At 35.5% G+C, this 15,965-nt stretch overlaps 1 protein-coding gene across 50 annotated transcripts in view; it reads left to right on the top strand.

Annotated features, from left to right (window-relative positions):
* elna (elastin a) overlaps positions 1–15,965 on the top strand; it is a 115,526-nt gene extending 99,561 nt beyond the window's left edge. For all 50 annotated transcript variants that reach the window (XM_049478690.1, XM_049478693.1, XM_049478715.1 and 47 more), the window contains 5 exons: positions 1,771–1,803; positions 2,527–2,574; positions 8,964–8,996; positions 10,825–10,878; positions 13,043–15,965. The gene's annotated coding sequence lies outside the window, so the exon portion shown is untranslated. The remainder of the gene's footprint in view (positions 1–1,770; positions 1,804–2,526; positions 2,575–8,963; positions 8,997–10,824; positions 10,879–13,042) is intronic.

Raw genomic sequence — 15,965 nt, 5'->3', positions numbered from 1 at the left:
TCTTATTCCAGCAGTGATGCTGATGTGTTTAAAAACTCCAGCAGCACTGCTGTGTCTGATCCACTCGAACTAGTACAACACGCACTAACACCACCACCATGTACTGCAGTGCTTAGAATAACCCACCACCCAAATAATAGCTGCTCTGTGGTGGTCCTGTGGGGTCCTAAACATTGAAGAACAGCATGAAAGTATGTAGTCTGTACTTACAGAAATACACAGTGCTCCTATATGCTCAGTGAAGCTGAAAAAATGGATAACAGGTTTAGAAACAAAGGGATGGCCATCATGTTGCTTTATGTGTGCTTTATCAGTGTATACACTTAAACTATAACTAATAATATATGGATATCCAGTCACATCATTACAGTAGTGATTGTGATTCACACACTGAACTAAAGCCATACTAGCTAGACAGATCAGGTCAAAGCTTGTTATCAGATGTTAGCAAAGTTGCAGATTTGAGTAAGAGGAAATGCCAGGATCTAAACTCCCCATGGAAAGGTTTTACAGTTAGAAGCTTAATCTGTAACGGCCTTTTCTAAAATCAGAGGTCGTTTTTATACACACTGAGATCCTCCAGAGACGTAAAGTAGAGATAAAGGATTGGGAGTGTGTAAGTTTTGCGTAATTACGGTCTAAACACATTTTGAGCGTCATTCACGCTCTCATTCAGATCTTTCTGAGAATTGGCTTAAATGAGTTCTTGAGAAAGGTCTGAACAAAAATGACTAACATCAGATTAATGAGTTTTTCATGTATCTGATGTTCTATTAATGATCTCCGTGTCCTTGTAAAAGGAACTACTCCTACATCAGTAAAAAAAACCATTAATGAATCTTCATAAAAAACTGCAGAAATGGGTTCAGCCCTTTAAACACCAGCTTATTTTGGTGGGTTTTTTTCTCCATTTTTGTCAGTTACTCTTTCACTTGTTATAATACAGTTATGTTAGGAGACAGCCACATGCTATTATTTTTCTTTATACCAGAATACATTGAGCTGCTCGGAAATGTCATCATTTGAGATGTAAATGCTTCCAGAATATATAAATATTCATGGAATTGATCATGATTTGATCAAAAGTTTACCTAGTGCCTGTTGTTTTTACTTATATATGAATGTACAGACTTCAAATCAAGAGTTTTCTTTTCAGTAATAGTTAGATTAGAGTGTATATTAGTTGACAGTATAAGGATTTTGATATTTTAATGAATGGCTTATTACTCTGGCAGAATACATGAGAAGCACCAGGCGGATTTAATTTGCTTGATATTCCCACCTCTAGGATGTGGATTGTTAAGACCTTCACAGTCATAACAGGCTAAGAGTTTGAGTATTTTTGGCCAATATGGCCAATATCCCTAAATAATGAAAGTGATTTAGTAGACTGGATATTTACTATCAGCTGTGATAGTAAAGAATAAGAGAATAAATTGTAAAAGAATAAAGAACAAAGAATAAAGCATGGAAATATGAAGGTAAGCCTATTCTTTAGGTGTATTTCACAATAGATTTCTCAAAAACACTTCAGTTTAGCATGAGGTCCGTGCTATTATTAGAAACAATAGGGTTCCCTCTTTGTCTTTGTCATAATGTATGAATCAGCTGTATGAACAATGCACAATTTTGATGCAATTTGCGTCAATGGGATTCTATGGTTAAAAAAATAAATTTCTTATTAAGAAAAGTTGATAAAAGAGGCCCGTTGTGTTTATTTATGTGTAACCCACTATGCTAATTTGATTCTCTGTCTTGAATTTCCAACAGGTTATGGATCTTTGGGCACAGGATATCAACCAGGTGAGTGCAGCTGAGCTACGTTACTTATTTACTACAGCTTGACATTACTGAATATAAGTACTTTAATATGCCAAAAGCCATGGGACAAAAGTGTGTCATGTCCCATTACTTTGGCCATGTCCCAATGTCCCATAAATACCTCCTAAATACCTCCACAAGCACTGACCTGTGGAATATGAATGTAGGGTCATCTGCATTAAACCTGGACGAGATTTCTTTCCGAGAAGCACGGACAAGTCGAGCCAGATGCTGCCTGTCACGATCATTACCACTCACTGTGCTGTCCACAGCATAAAATACACACGTGACACTTGCATTCTTGCCTTTTCCTTAGAGAATACTCAAACACAGTCCAAACTAAAGAACTAGAGCTCATCAGAACCCGTTCAGTCTAATGCTCAGTGACTTTTCAGATAAACCTGCTGCAGGGATCAACACTGGAACTGTCTCATTCTGAGAAACAGCTCTCACAGCCCACTGTCACCTCGCTCTCTTGGAAAAACATTTTGCGTGACAAAACCTGGCTGTGCTCTCTCCTGCTGTAATTCATCATAAAGCCCTCCAACTGGTTCACCCGACCGCGTTCACACACACAGCACTCAATCTTTAAGCATATTTCAAGTCCATACATGCTGCACGGAGAGCGAGCCAAGAGTGCACTTTACAGAGTGAGAAAGCATATTGTTTTGCGGTATTTGATCTATAAATCTTCCTCTCTGACAGGTGGTTTTGTACCAGGAGGTTATGGAGGGCTCCCACAGGCGTATCCAGGTAAGACAATCAACAGCATTTTATTGGGTTGTTGTGTTTGGATGCCTAGGTGTGTGATGATGTACAAGTTTTACAATGCATCGCAATGCTTTTTGTATAGAAAATGTTAACAAATATTACGAAAGTTACTTTGAATTTAAATCCAAATGACAAGACAAGACAACAATGTCTGATAAAAATATAATTAACACAACCAAGCAATTGTTCACTGTAGATTTATTCAGATCTTTTCATATTCTGATTTAACCTGTTGCAATTTAGTGAGACCGCACTGCATTTAACATTGCAGTCTTACAAGTTACCTTTTTTTTAATAGCTGTCTTTTAATGGCAATATTTAATTGTTTTGAAAACATAAAGTTCTCTATTTATTCTACAAGAAATATAAATCACTGATAAAAGTGTTGGTGTTTAAAGTGCTTCACTGAACTTAAATGTAAGCTTAAAACATCCCAAGATAAATGAAATAAAAATAAAATTTTAGTAAGTGCAATTGTTCTAATTTCTTACAACCCTAATATATTTTTTTTAGTTTGATGCACCTTTATTCACCTAAATGATTAATAAAGGGTTTATAGGAGACAGTCATACTTTGCAATGGTTATTTCAGATGATCATAAGCTACTTAGATCTGTCGTAAAAAATAACTACAGTCTAAGCCATTTGTATATTAATAGCTAAAATATGTTGCTCTGCTATAATAAAATATGCCAGCCCTCCTTAAAATGTTTAAAAATAATGGCTGGTTGCAAATTGGTCACCTTTTGGAAGTTTTTAATAAACTGAACATACAGGTCTGAAACAAATTAAAAGACCACTTCAGGTTCTGAATCTGTTTCTCTGATTTTGCGATTTACGGGTTTATGTTTGAGTAAAATGAACATTGTTGTTTTATTTTATAAACTACAGACAACATTTCTCTCAAATTCCAAATAAAAATATTATGATTTAGAGCATTTATTTTCAGAAAATGAGAAATGGCTGAAATAACAAAAAAGATGCAGAGCTTTCAGATCTTAAATAATGCAAAAAAAAAAAACAAGTTTATATTCATAAAGTTTTAAAAGTTTAGAAATCAATATTTGGTAAAATACATGCATCTTGGCATGTTCTCCTCCACCAGTCTTACATACTGCTTTTAGATAACTTTATGCCACTCCTGGTGCAAAAATTCAAGTATTTCAGCTTGGTTTGATGGTTTGTCATCATCCATCTTCCTCTTGAATATATTTTAGAGGTTTTCAATTTGGTAAAATCAAAGAAACTCATCATTTTTAAACTCTCTTATTTTTTTCCAGAGCTGTATATGGGTTTTTTGGGTATGTGGGTGGTAACATTAGCCTTCTATGATGTGTTCTCAGTACACACCTTACACTGTGGGTTGAGGAATGTTAAATGCCCCACTTTCAGTCTTGGCTTGAACCATGAGCATACTGGCCAGTGGTAAATCTCATTCTCAAGAAAACACCTCAAAACTTATACAGCGGTGGGCATTCCCAAGCTGTAACCTAAGGTAACACTTCGTAAATTAATTATGTACTGATATCCAGTGACTCTAGGACTATATTCAAGACCCAGCGTGCTTTGTTACCCTCTGTGTAAGAAGAAAGAATGGTCTGAGAGGGTCACACACAATTTATTCTCCTATATGAGACTCTAAAGCTGTTCATATGAGATTCACAACTCCTTTGTGATTGGTTAATTATAATTTCTAGCTGTGTTTGATCCTGGTTAGAGAATGCTGTATATAGAGCTGGAGGTCATCTACAAAACCTCCACTTCAGTTGTATCCAGTGTTTTCAGAGTTAATTTCATGACCCCAGAGGATGTGGAGGATGTGACCATGCTCTATAGATCAATGACAACACAGCACACTAAAGGAGAACACAGCCATTTTTCATACGGACAGATAAGAGAGCGTGGGTCTGTAGGCTAACAGCACAGAGGTCCTCTATTTGTAGAGGTTTATATTAACACTTTAATGGCTGATGGCCTTTAAAGGCCCTTTAATCAGGGATTTATCATTTCTGTCATTCGATTGGCTCAGAGCTACTGTTGTATTTGTTTTATATGTTAGAAAAATAATCTACTATTACATACATTACATACAGTCTTTTTGCAGTATACTTCAGAGAAGTTACCCAAGCACCTAAGATGTATCTTTAAGCAGATTGTAAATAGTTTAAAATAGTTTATCTTGGTAATACAAGTATTGTTTCTTGTATGAATTCCATATAAAATTAGAAAAAATCAGCGAAAAGTAGGTAAAGTGACTGTAACTGAAAGCTTTTACTTTCAGTTACAGACCCATTTACTATGTATGTATTAATTATTCATTTTTATTTCATTATTTTCAGTGTTTATGTAATACTAGTGATATTTTAGCAAATCAATTACGGCTGTCCAGATAAATAGGTTTTTAAAACTGCACACAGATTGTGTGCACATGCTATGGTATTATTACAGTGCATTCAACAATAAAGGAAGCATGAATTTTATTAAAATTAATTTTAAATAGTTATATAAAATGTATGACAAAAAAAACTTTTAAAAAAAATCTTTATGTTGCTTTGTTTTTTATTTATTAGCAACCTGAAGATGCACTTGCCCAGCTACTCTGTACCACTGTACTACTGTAGGAGATTGTTACGACCCGGTCTAGGGTCAGGCCGTAACAGAAAATGAGAGTGGGCTCTCTCCCCAGACCCTCTGCCAAACCAAAAACCAGACACTGAAAATTAATTAAAATCAGAACGATTTTATTGATAAAAATAAGGGAATATGACTTCAGGAGTGAGCATAGGCTACAATAACAAATAAAACCAACTAACAAACAAAGGCAACTAACTGAACCTGCCAAAATAAAGAAAACAAAATACACAAACTACCCTGACTCCCTGTCACCAAAACAGGAGAAAAAGGTAGCAAAACAAAATGGCACTCACCCCCTACTTTACCCAAAGACTAATCTATATTAAAGCAAAAACTAAAGCAACACACAGAATACAAAATAGAGGTGCCGGGTTGGTCTGAGCAGGAAGTTGTTCCAGGTCAGGAAAGGGGAGGAGCCCTGACTGTCTCTCTCAGGTCAGGATTTCTCTTGTCCTTTTAGGAAGTGTGCCACTGGTGGCCAATCATGGTCCTGCAACTAAAAACTAAACACAAACAACACAGAGGGCACACAAGAAAAAAAACAATACGACCAGGGGTCATAACAGAGATTGTAATAAAATAACAAAATAATTAATTAATGGGAACATTAAGTGTGACATTAATTAGTTATATAGTTTGAATTGGTTTATATCTAGAATAACCTATTCAACCCAATTTAAACCATTCAAGCTATAAACCTGTTTAAACCATTAAACGAATTGACATCACACTTCCCAGTAACTAATTCATTTGATGTTAATGTTCTTCAACCTCTTTTGAAATAATGTAAAATATGCTGTAAGTTACTGTACTCTAAAAACCTTGGTGTTTAATTTTTGGTGCGTTTATCTCTGTTGTGAAGTAGGATTTGGACTAAGGCCTTACTGCAGAATGGCAGGTAACACCAGAAACAGAAAGCCTCACATCAGCTCTGTTTATCAGACTCTAAAGAGAGAAAGAAATCAGTAGAGATCATTGCATTTATGCCATCCAGGGCTGGGTGAGGTGACTGCAATATTTCTAACATTTATTCATCATTTGAACACTACTGCAGGTGTCTCCCATCCTACTGAAGCTACTGGACAGTGATATAACCTGATATCGTGATATAGTCTATTATCCATATAGTCTATTATAGTTTAGATTGCCTTTAGATAGAAGCATTTTAACCCCTTAAACCTGTCCTTTTTAACCTTTTAATCTCTATATGTAAGCCCAAGCTTCCTACTGTTCTTATTTAAATGAGTTTAATTTAATTGGCCCTAAAATAGAACCCTGCTGGACTCCACGAAATTTGGTCTTTTATTCAAAGATTTATAACTAAACCATTTCCCTGGTGTTTAAGGGGTTTTAACCCACCTCACTGTGATATTAAGGAGCTCTTACAATAAAATTATTAAAAGTATTTAATTTTTTATTTATATGTTCAGGGTTGGATTTGAGCTCTAGAGCAGGGTTGGAGATGCCTGTTTTACTTTATTGCGGACAAGCAGGTTCTTTTCTTTTTCTCTTTATGCTGAATGTTGGGCTTTCTTTTATTTAGTAGCTAAAATTACAGTATATGCACAGCCAACCAGCCAAAAGGCAAATGCTAGCAATGTAGCCATGATATAATGATAAATCAAATATCATGGACATGCAGATAATAATGCTGTCGCTGCTTAACTGCCATCATGAAAATCCACACCAATAATAATAATAATAATAATAATAATAACAATAATAATAATAATAATAATAATTAAATATGTCCCATTTATTTTTCACATTTAAATTCTAATTGACTTTTTTTGTGGTTTTACCACATGTAAAACCTCATCTCATCTATTATATGCAGTGGGAACTGTTTGCTTTTGTTTCAATCTGCATGTGCTTTTCATTTTCTTATCTGCTCATCCACAGCATTATCACACACACACACACACACACACACACACACACACACACACACACACACACACACACACACACACACAGACACTCACTCACAATGAGCTGAAAGAAGCCACTGATCATCATGGGAACTTGGGGCACAGAACATGTGACCGGCTGGCCCTATGAATAACTGGATTGTGTGGGACTTGTGTTGTTTGCTATGTAAAATTATATCAGGCTGCAGTGCAAATATCATGCAAAGTGTGTTTGGGCCATGACTGGTATTATTGTCAGGCTTGGCTTGTGTTAATGTAAAAGCACAAACCTGGAGAATAGTCTATTAAATTGTAATTTATTTATTTGTATAGAGTTGTATTGTTGTTGTTATTATTATAATGCACTTCCACATGTAAAAGTTGCTCTTCAATGTAATACATGGCATAAAAGCACTAAATTTCCCAAAATTAGTATCTTGAAAAAGTAAAGAAAAAAAAACTGATTAAGAATCATTGCGTTATTTCTGTTTATTCTATAAACTACGGACAACATTTCTCCCAAATCCCAAATAAAAATATTGTCATTAAGAGCATTTCTTTGCAGAAAATGAGAAATGTCCGAAGTAACAAAAAAGATGCCAAGCTTTCAGATAAAAAAAAACAAGTTAATATTCATAAAGTTTTAAAAGTTCAGAAATCAATATTTGGTGGAATAACCCAGTTTAATGCATCTTGGCATGTTCTCCTCCGCCAGTCTTACACACTGCTTTTGGATAAATTTATGCCACTCCTGGTAAAGAATTTAAGCAGTTCAGCTTGGTTTGATGGCTTGTGGTCATCCATCTTCCTCTTGATTATATTCCAGAGGTTTTGTATTTGGCAAAATTAAAAAAAACTTTCTTAGTTTTTTTAAAGAGCTGTATACGCCAAAACGTTATGCCAAGTATGACTTTTGTCAATTGCAGTTTCTGACCAGTATGGAAAAACTTAAATATTTCACAGAAATATTTTACATATTTAAATACTTTTCATCATATTGTGGCACACAAAAATGAATAAGTGCCTGCAGATACTTAAGAAACACTAATTTAATACTTCAGGTATTTAAGGGTTTAAATAAGTAATATTATATAATATTCAAGCTGAGCACAAAGAGCAGAACATTATAGACCTCGAAAGGCTGGCAATGTAATGATGTACACCACAAGTAGAGGCCTTATACTGTTCATATTGATAACAGAACAGAATTATATATACATTTATTATTTGTACATTTTGTCCAGTACCAGCTGCACTTAATCCAATTAAACAGGACAAATTACAGTTTCTATAATGAATTGTGCAGTTGGTCCTGGCCAAAATAACTTGATGGAACTGAAACCATTAGCTAATATTATCACATACTTGCTTAACCCACAAATCCAAATATATATCCCTAAATATGTATTTCAGTATATAGAGTAGCTTCTCTCATCTTATGAATACTTTTAAGTGTATCCAACATTTTATCTATAATTTTATCTATACTGCATATATATTTTTTGCATAATATTAGTATTTAGTATGTAATTTGATGTTTTTACCTTTTAAAATTATACTTTATATCATGATATATAATTATTATATTATATTATATACCTTTAAAAGACTAACTTACTTGCAGTCTTAACTTCTAACATAAAGAATAAAGGTTAACCTGGAAAGTGAAATTCTGCTTTGGCTTTAAAATGTAATTAGCTATGTGTTTTTATATTAATCTCGACTAATGATCTGATTCAATTTTGCAAAAGTAAAAACTGAACACCCTAATGAATAATCAAATAATTAGAACTATTTATTAAATATGCTTTTCTTTGTTCTTTTTCAGGAGGCTATGGAGCAGGGTTGACGCCACAGCAAGGTACATCAAGTTCTTTTATTGAATGAACTTCAGAGTATTGTCATTAGCGCGAGCGCACCATCACAGACACCAACCTCCAGACACTGCCAGCTGCATTATTAGCTCATAATTTGAATAATATCGCGTGTTTGCCAAGGCCAGGTACTTTTAGTTCTTGGCCGATGGGAGATGCATGCTGGCATTTGGTGTGACTAATTACTCAGCACTTCCTCCAGCTCAGTTTGTCCTGCAGTAGATAAAGTTTTGTAAAATATAATTAACCTGTTTATGAAAACTGAATTCCTGCCCCTAAATGAAATGCAAGAAGCAGAAAGAGAATATCTGTATGTGTATTTACATAAAATCTGCTCTGAACTTTTTTTTTTTTTTTAATTTCAGTTTAATTTGTGAGAATCACAAATCCACATATACCCAAATTTGTGGGTAATTCTGTCTATTGATACACTTTTTTCATTGATAAATGTGATACTATGGATAGATGGAGTTAGCCTCAAAAATTGGGGAGAAAATAGGATAAAATCCATCTACTATACACTGTAAGCCTGGATAAGTTGAATGTACTTTGAGCAATTTGAGTTAAGTAATTGGTAATGAAAAGCTAAAGTTAGCCTAATTTAAAACATCTAGATATTACAACTAAAGGGTTGATTTTATATTTTTTATTTTTGTTATATTGTAAGACCAGATATGTTGAGTTTACTTTTTTACGGCGACCGGTTTGCTCAAACATTTTAAGTAATGGGTAATGAAAACTTGAATTGGCCTAATTTAAACATCAAGATATTACAACTAAAGGGAAAGTTGATATATTATATATTTTTATTTTTGTTATATCAGTTTATTTGCCCAAATATTCTACCTAGTGTCTTGTGTTCCAAAAAAAAAACAATATGTTGATTTCTCCTTACTTTTCTTTTTCTATTTAGTTGTACCCCGGACGAGAGGTGGGGGTAGCCCACGCCTCATCAATTTCTATTTTACTTAAATATTTATTTTATTTATTTTAACATTCACACTATAAGCCTGGAAAAAGTGAATCATAATACAGGCAGTTAATCATAATATATGATATAATATATGCCCCGGGGGAAATCACTACACACTGATGGTGAGTGTCAGAAACTGGAGGACACACCCAAAATGCAAATCGTTTGTCCCAACAGACTAAACTCAGTTATTAGAAGTTGACTCAACCCAAAGACTCTATTTGAATGTATACTTGCCCACAAATGTTCATCTAATTTAAAATAGTTGAGTAAAGTTTGAAAATATCCAATTTTACATAAAACAGATTTAATTTGTTTGTGTTCAAACTAATTGTGGGTTTACAGTGGATATATCTGACAAGGAGCAATGTCTTAAAACGCTCTGAAAATGATGCTTGCTCTTACAGCCTACAACATAGAGGCCAGGCAGTTAATCATAATATGATCTACAAGTTTGCCTAAGGTAGCCTGGGGGGAATCACTACACACTGATGGTGTAGACACTGAGGGGCAGAAACTGGTGGACACACACAGTATGCAAATATTAAAGAAAAGGTCAATGGCAACAGACTAAACTTTTAAAGTTAAATTTAAGGTAATTCAACTCAGACACATTCAACTCTGTTCAAATAAGTATGTGGCCACAAATGTTCAAGCTCAAAATAGTTGAGTAATGTTTGGAAATGTCTCATTTCATGTAAAACAGACTTAATTTATATGCATTCGAACTAACTGTGAGTTTACAGTAATACAAGCTGACATTAAATCCCTAAACATATATAGATCTGTTCTGAAGATATCCTAAAACAAGCGTGTTTATCTCTTTATATCTTTTCTTCCAGCTAAAGCAGCCAAATATGGAGCACTGGGGGGATTCCTGGGCGGAGGCTACAGAGGTACAGTGGATTATTTTAAAATATTATCCAGACCCTGTCCTGTCGCTAAGCACTCCGTGTCTTTGAGAAGTCATTGCTGACTGCACAGATGAGTTTTATTCCAGTGTCTGAAACACAGATTGAACTAATCCCTACTGTCGCCTAATCGCACTCTCTGTTCTTCTGTCTCTGTTTTGCTCTAGATTGATTCTGTGGTCAGTTCAGCACATGCTGTACCCAGACACAGAGGCAGATTTAAAGATCTGAAATATATTTACAGCCACAGTTCCAAAAAGTTGGGACGCTGTGTAAAATGTGGTGCAAGTAAATGTAATTAAAAACTGATGATAGTAGTAGTGATTTGCGAACATTTAATGAAAAACAGCAAAAACAGACTGCAAAAAAGTGAGACTGGGCAACAAAAGGCTGGAAAAGTAAGTAATACTAATAAAAAGCAGCTGTAAAAGAAACAATTTGCAACCAACTCACATGATTTGGTATAAAAATAGCATTTTAGAGAGGCAAAGGCTGTTTCTTAGTATGGAGTACACAAGTTTAAACTCCCATATTTTGGCAAGTTCGACTCTTGAGTGTGAGTACGTACTCCTGGGGACAGCAGGACGTAGGTCTTGGAAAAGATATCGTTCCGAAAACGTAGGAGCACATTTTCACATAGTCGCTTCCTTAAAGCTCACCTTCCGCGAAAATCCGATTTTTCTTGTTTTTTGTGGAATACAGTAGGTCTCTCCGAGTTGAATGTGTACACCTGCACATTAAACTGTTTTGCAGCCCCCATTGTCTGCAGGAGCGAAGCAAAGAAATCCCCCCTCCCCCCCTCCGAAAAACGGGTGAATTTTGAATGATCTTTCTGCCTACGTAGGCAGAAACTCACAGACCAGCCCACCTTGGCTCGAGAAACTCCCAGAGGCGGAGCTGAAGCGACGCAACATCACCGCTCATCAGTTAGGAGGTGGGAGGCAGTGAGCGGCAGAGCGGTGGAGGGGCGTCGCAGTGCTCCTAGCCAATCAGAGGAGAGATATTTGCATGCTGTTTGCATGTATGAATATTCATGAGCAAAGCTGGAATCCGGTCATTTTGGACACACCCCTAAAACAGTCCATTAAAAAAGAGCTATACAGAGACACCTGAGCACTTTTTTTTTACAAAAACGGCTCACATGTCATTCATTCATACTAGAGACCACAACTAGACATTTTAAAATGAAAGAAAAAACGACGGAAGGTGACCTTTAACAAATAAAGCACATAATGAAGTTTAAACCTCTACATTCTCGCCTAAAAATAACTTCAAACTTTATCAATCAGCAGTCCTTTTTTTAAAACATATAACTTACAGGTAGGTACTTTCTCCCCCGCCAAAACTGCTGCGAGGTGCATTCTGGGATATCGGACTGTCCACACAAGTCACCTTCACACTCATGCATCCTCGATAATGAGGCAGGAGCAAGAACACATTTGGGTATTTTTAGTGTACTTGGCTAACTGTGATCTTCTAAATGGAACAGTACTTGGGCTGCGACTGATGACGTTTCCAGAGTCCAAAGAATACAAGTACAGACAAGAACACAGATTGAAAAATAGCTGAAGTCTCTCAGATGCAAAGATTGGTAGAGATTCACCAGTCTGTAAAAAAATAATAAAAAAAAATGTGGAACAACTTCAGGAACATGTAAAATGTAAAGGTAAAATTGTAAAGACTTCTGGGCTTTTCATTATCTACAGTACATAATATTAAAGCTATAATATACAAGAGGGAGGTCTATGACCGCAGCACAGCTGTGCCAATATTACACATTATAGCACAAACCTTAAGTGTATTATTGTGATTGTACCAAAGTTCCATTATCGCTGTTTATGGAAGGCTTTTGAGTTAAAGATGAAGCGAAAATATGATCTGTGTGGTTATAAAAACTCAGAGCAGCAATGGAACTATTTTAACTTGCTGTTTGTAGCTGCGCTTTTTGGCTTGTAAGCGCTGCATTTGGGGCCAAAATGATTCTGTACTGAAAAGCACAGCATGGGCAAGTCAAGAACAAGTCAAAGAAAAATCCATATATTAGTCCGATCCACTAACTTCACCATCTTTCCTGATCAAAAGCTGTGTTATGTTATGCAGTCATGAATTTATTCACAGGTTTTAATTGTTTGATTGTGTTGCTTCACAGGTGGTGCAGGGTGCCAGGGCAAATACTGCGGCAGGAGGAGAAAATGAGCGATCTCTTGAGATGTGAAGTGACCTCAAGAAACAATGGTGCTACTGCATGATCTAGAATGTACATTTGATATACAAAGAACAACCCATCATGTACAAATGTGTTTTATATATCTACAGAAAAAATATTTTTATTAACAAATTGGAAAGGAAAGCCCAGTGAGAGAGAAAGAAAGGCAAGTGCCGTGTTACGTAGATCAGAAATGCAGTCGTTCATGTGACACATGCCAACATGTTGCTGTTTGTTTTTTGTTAGTTTTTTTTATTGTTTTTTTTTTTTTTTTTTTGTAGATTTGGTCACCAAATGGGCAAACTGGCAACTAGGAAGGTTCATTAGCTTTATAGTTTATTGTACAATTGTGAAATGTAGGGCACCTATTTTTAATTTCCTCAAGATTTTGATCCAAAGGTCTAAAGCCGCGCAGCTTTAGGTGGTGATAGTCAGCAGACCAAAGTGTATCATAGATGTGGTTTGCTATTTTTTGCTTTTGACACAACTTTTTATTCTAGGTGATGTTATTGGTCTTGCCTAAATTAAAAATAGGGTCTGTTACAGTGCACCTCTGTGGATACCCACTCTGCCTTACGAGTGCTGTGGAGTTCTGCTCCAAGAGACCTGTCATAATGCTAACAAACTGGCCTTTAAATAGCAAAATATGGCTTCTTATGCTGGCTTTGATGCTGTTGAGGAACTTAAAAGAGAAGTGCTGTTCTATCTAGTCCCCCCCCCCCCCCCCCCAAAAAAAAACTCCCTCAGATTAGACAGAAAAGACCAGTGTCTAAATACTTTATTCACATTTGTAATGGGATTACTTTAATTATTACATCCAGGAGAAAGTAATGTCACAGCTGATTATGTTAATTCTATGTTATTCTGTCTTTTACAAAGCTGTACTGGAACTGGAAAATGCAGAATAAAATCCAAAGAGTAGCTAAACATCAATTAAAAGGCAAATAAACAGCGGATGCTGATGTTCACCCCTGGTCAAATTTCATGTATTGGTTTTCTAAGTGAACATAAAAAGAGAATCTTCTTCTACGTCTGCACATTCTAAAGCATTAATTATTGTTTTGTTTTGTATTTTAAAGTATAAATATAGCATGTACAAAAGTATTACCATATTATTCAATGTTTAATTTTGTTAAATTGTGAGAAAAAAAATCACAGTTTTGCTTTAAAAGGTGCAAAATAGAATCAATACTCTTATATTCGCAAGGTAGGTTGATCAGGGGCCCCAAACATTGACATAAATCTAAATATAAAGCAAATTTAGGTTTTATATCATGCAGACTTAATGCTATTCTTGCTGAGATTTAAACTGTAATGAGATTTAAACCTATGCCTACAAAGAGCAGGTCATAATATTTGCATATATCTTGGCCATTAAACCCCAATTCTGAGTGAGTTAGACCCAAAACATATTTTATGCAAGGATGCAAACACAAACTTGGGTGTTGTAAGTAGCTGCATTAAAACTTCCATTGGCGTCCTTATTCCAGTCAATGTGATGGCGGAAATCCTTTTCTGTTTATGGACGCTATGATTTGTCTTCTAGTGCTTCTAGTTTGTAAAGCAGGGTAATGTTGGTTGGGGATTAGCATTTGCATTCTTGCATGAAGTATGTTTTAGGCCTTGGACCCTAAAACGCAAATATGTGAACGCTAACGATTTGAGAGTTTTGTGGATAGTTGTGTTATTGTTGGCTGGACATTGGCCAAGGATTGGCGTTGCATTCTCATCTTTGGACAAAGAATGTTTAAAGCCTTATTTATATGGCCTGGTGACATGACAGTGGTCCCCCTGCCTCATCACCTTCATTCATTCCTGTTCGTTTGGTTAAATATGAAGAGCTGCTCTGCTGCTCTGATTATGCTGACAGCGTGCAAAAGTGAATGGCAGAGTTGAAGGTTATCCCAGAATAAAGGTGCTGATCTTTTATTTTCTATATCAGTAAAAAAAAAAAAAAACAGTCAGAATTAACAGTGCTGACTCGTACAATAAGCTCATTTTGAACCTGACCAAAAAAAACTCTAAATAAAGCTTAAGATGTTCCCTAAAGTCAGGGACGCAGTGCTTATTTTACTAAACTCGAACCAAAGCGTGTTTTTTTTTACCATTTGAATGAGTTCTTATATATCATATGCATACCGTATGTTGTAACTTTAAACAACATGTTTTAACAGTTTGCTTTGTTGTATTTTCTTTTGTTTTTGCACCATTCAAACTTGACTTTTATTTTGACATTATTACCAAGTCTGTACACATGATATGAAAGTAACTAAGTATTTTTTTTATTTTTTTTGCTTTCAGTAGCTTACGCATTTTAGTCACTGTGGAAATTTGTAATACTGTATAAGATGTTTTTTTAAGATGTGAGCTGTTTTTTCATGGAATAAGAGAGCTTGCCTGTATGTACGTGTGTATGTCTCTGTGTGAATGTGTGTGTGTGTGTTTTTTGGGTGTGTTTTACCCCTTTAGCTGATGTGTGTTGTATGTTTTTTTGTATGTATGAGTGTATTTGTATGTAATTGACTGAGCTTCTCTTAGTAAGCCTCACTAGTCTTTGTATTACCTATCAAATATTAAACTGATTTGTCCTCAGTTAGTCATTTCCACCACGTCGGTAAACTGTACTGTTTCCAGTTCATCTGAAAACGACACTTTAACTCTGTCCAACCTGGTGCTGTATTTGAACTGCTTGTGAGCCTGACCAGGTCTTGCAATGTCTGTTGTGCCGTGGGATTTCCATCTTATTTAATAGACGGGGTGGGGGTACTGCACTTTTTCCACAAAGCACATTCGACTTGTTTCCCCGGAGAAACCCGGCTTTTTAACTGCTTCAGTGAAAAAAACAATAAAACATTTCTAAAAAGAA

This window comes from Astyanax mexicanus, chromosome 4 (assembly GCF_023375975.1).
Source record: "Astyanax mexicanus isolate ESR-SI-001 chromosome 4, AstMex3_surface, whole genome shotgun sequence".
Taxonomy (NCBI): domain Eukaryota; kingdom Metazoa; phylum Chordata; class Actinopteri; order Characiformes; family Acestrorhamphidae; genus Astyanax; species Astyanax mexicanus.
Note: the sequence above shows the minus strand (reverse complement) of the source record. Positions and strands in the feature narration are given on the sequence as shown.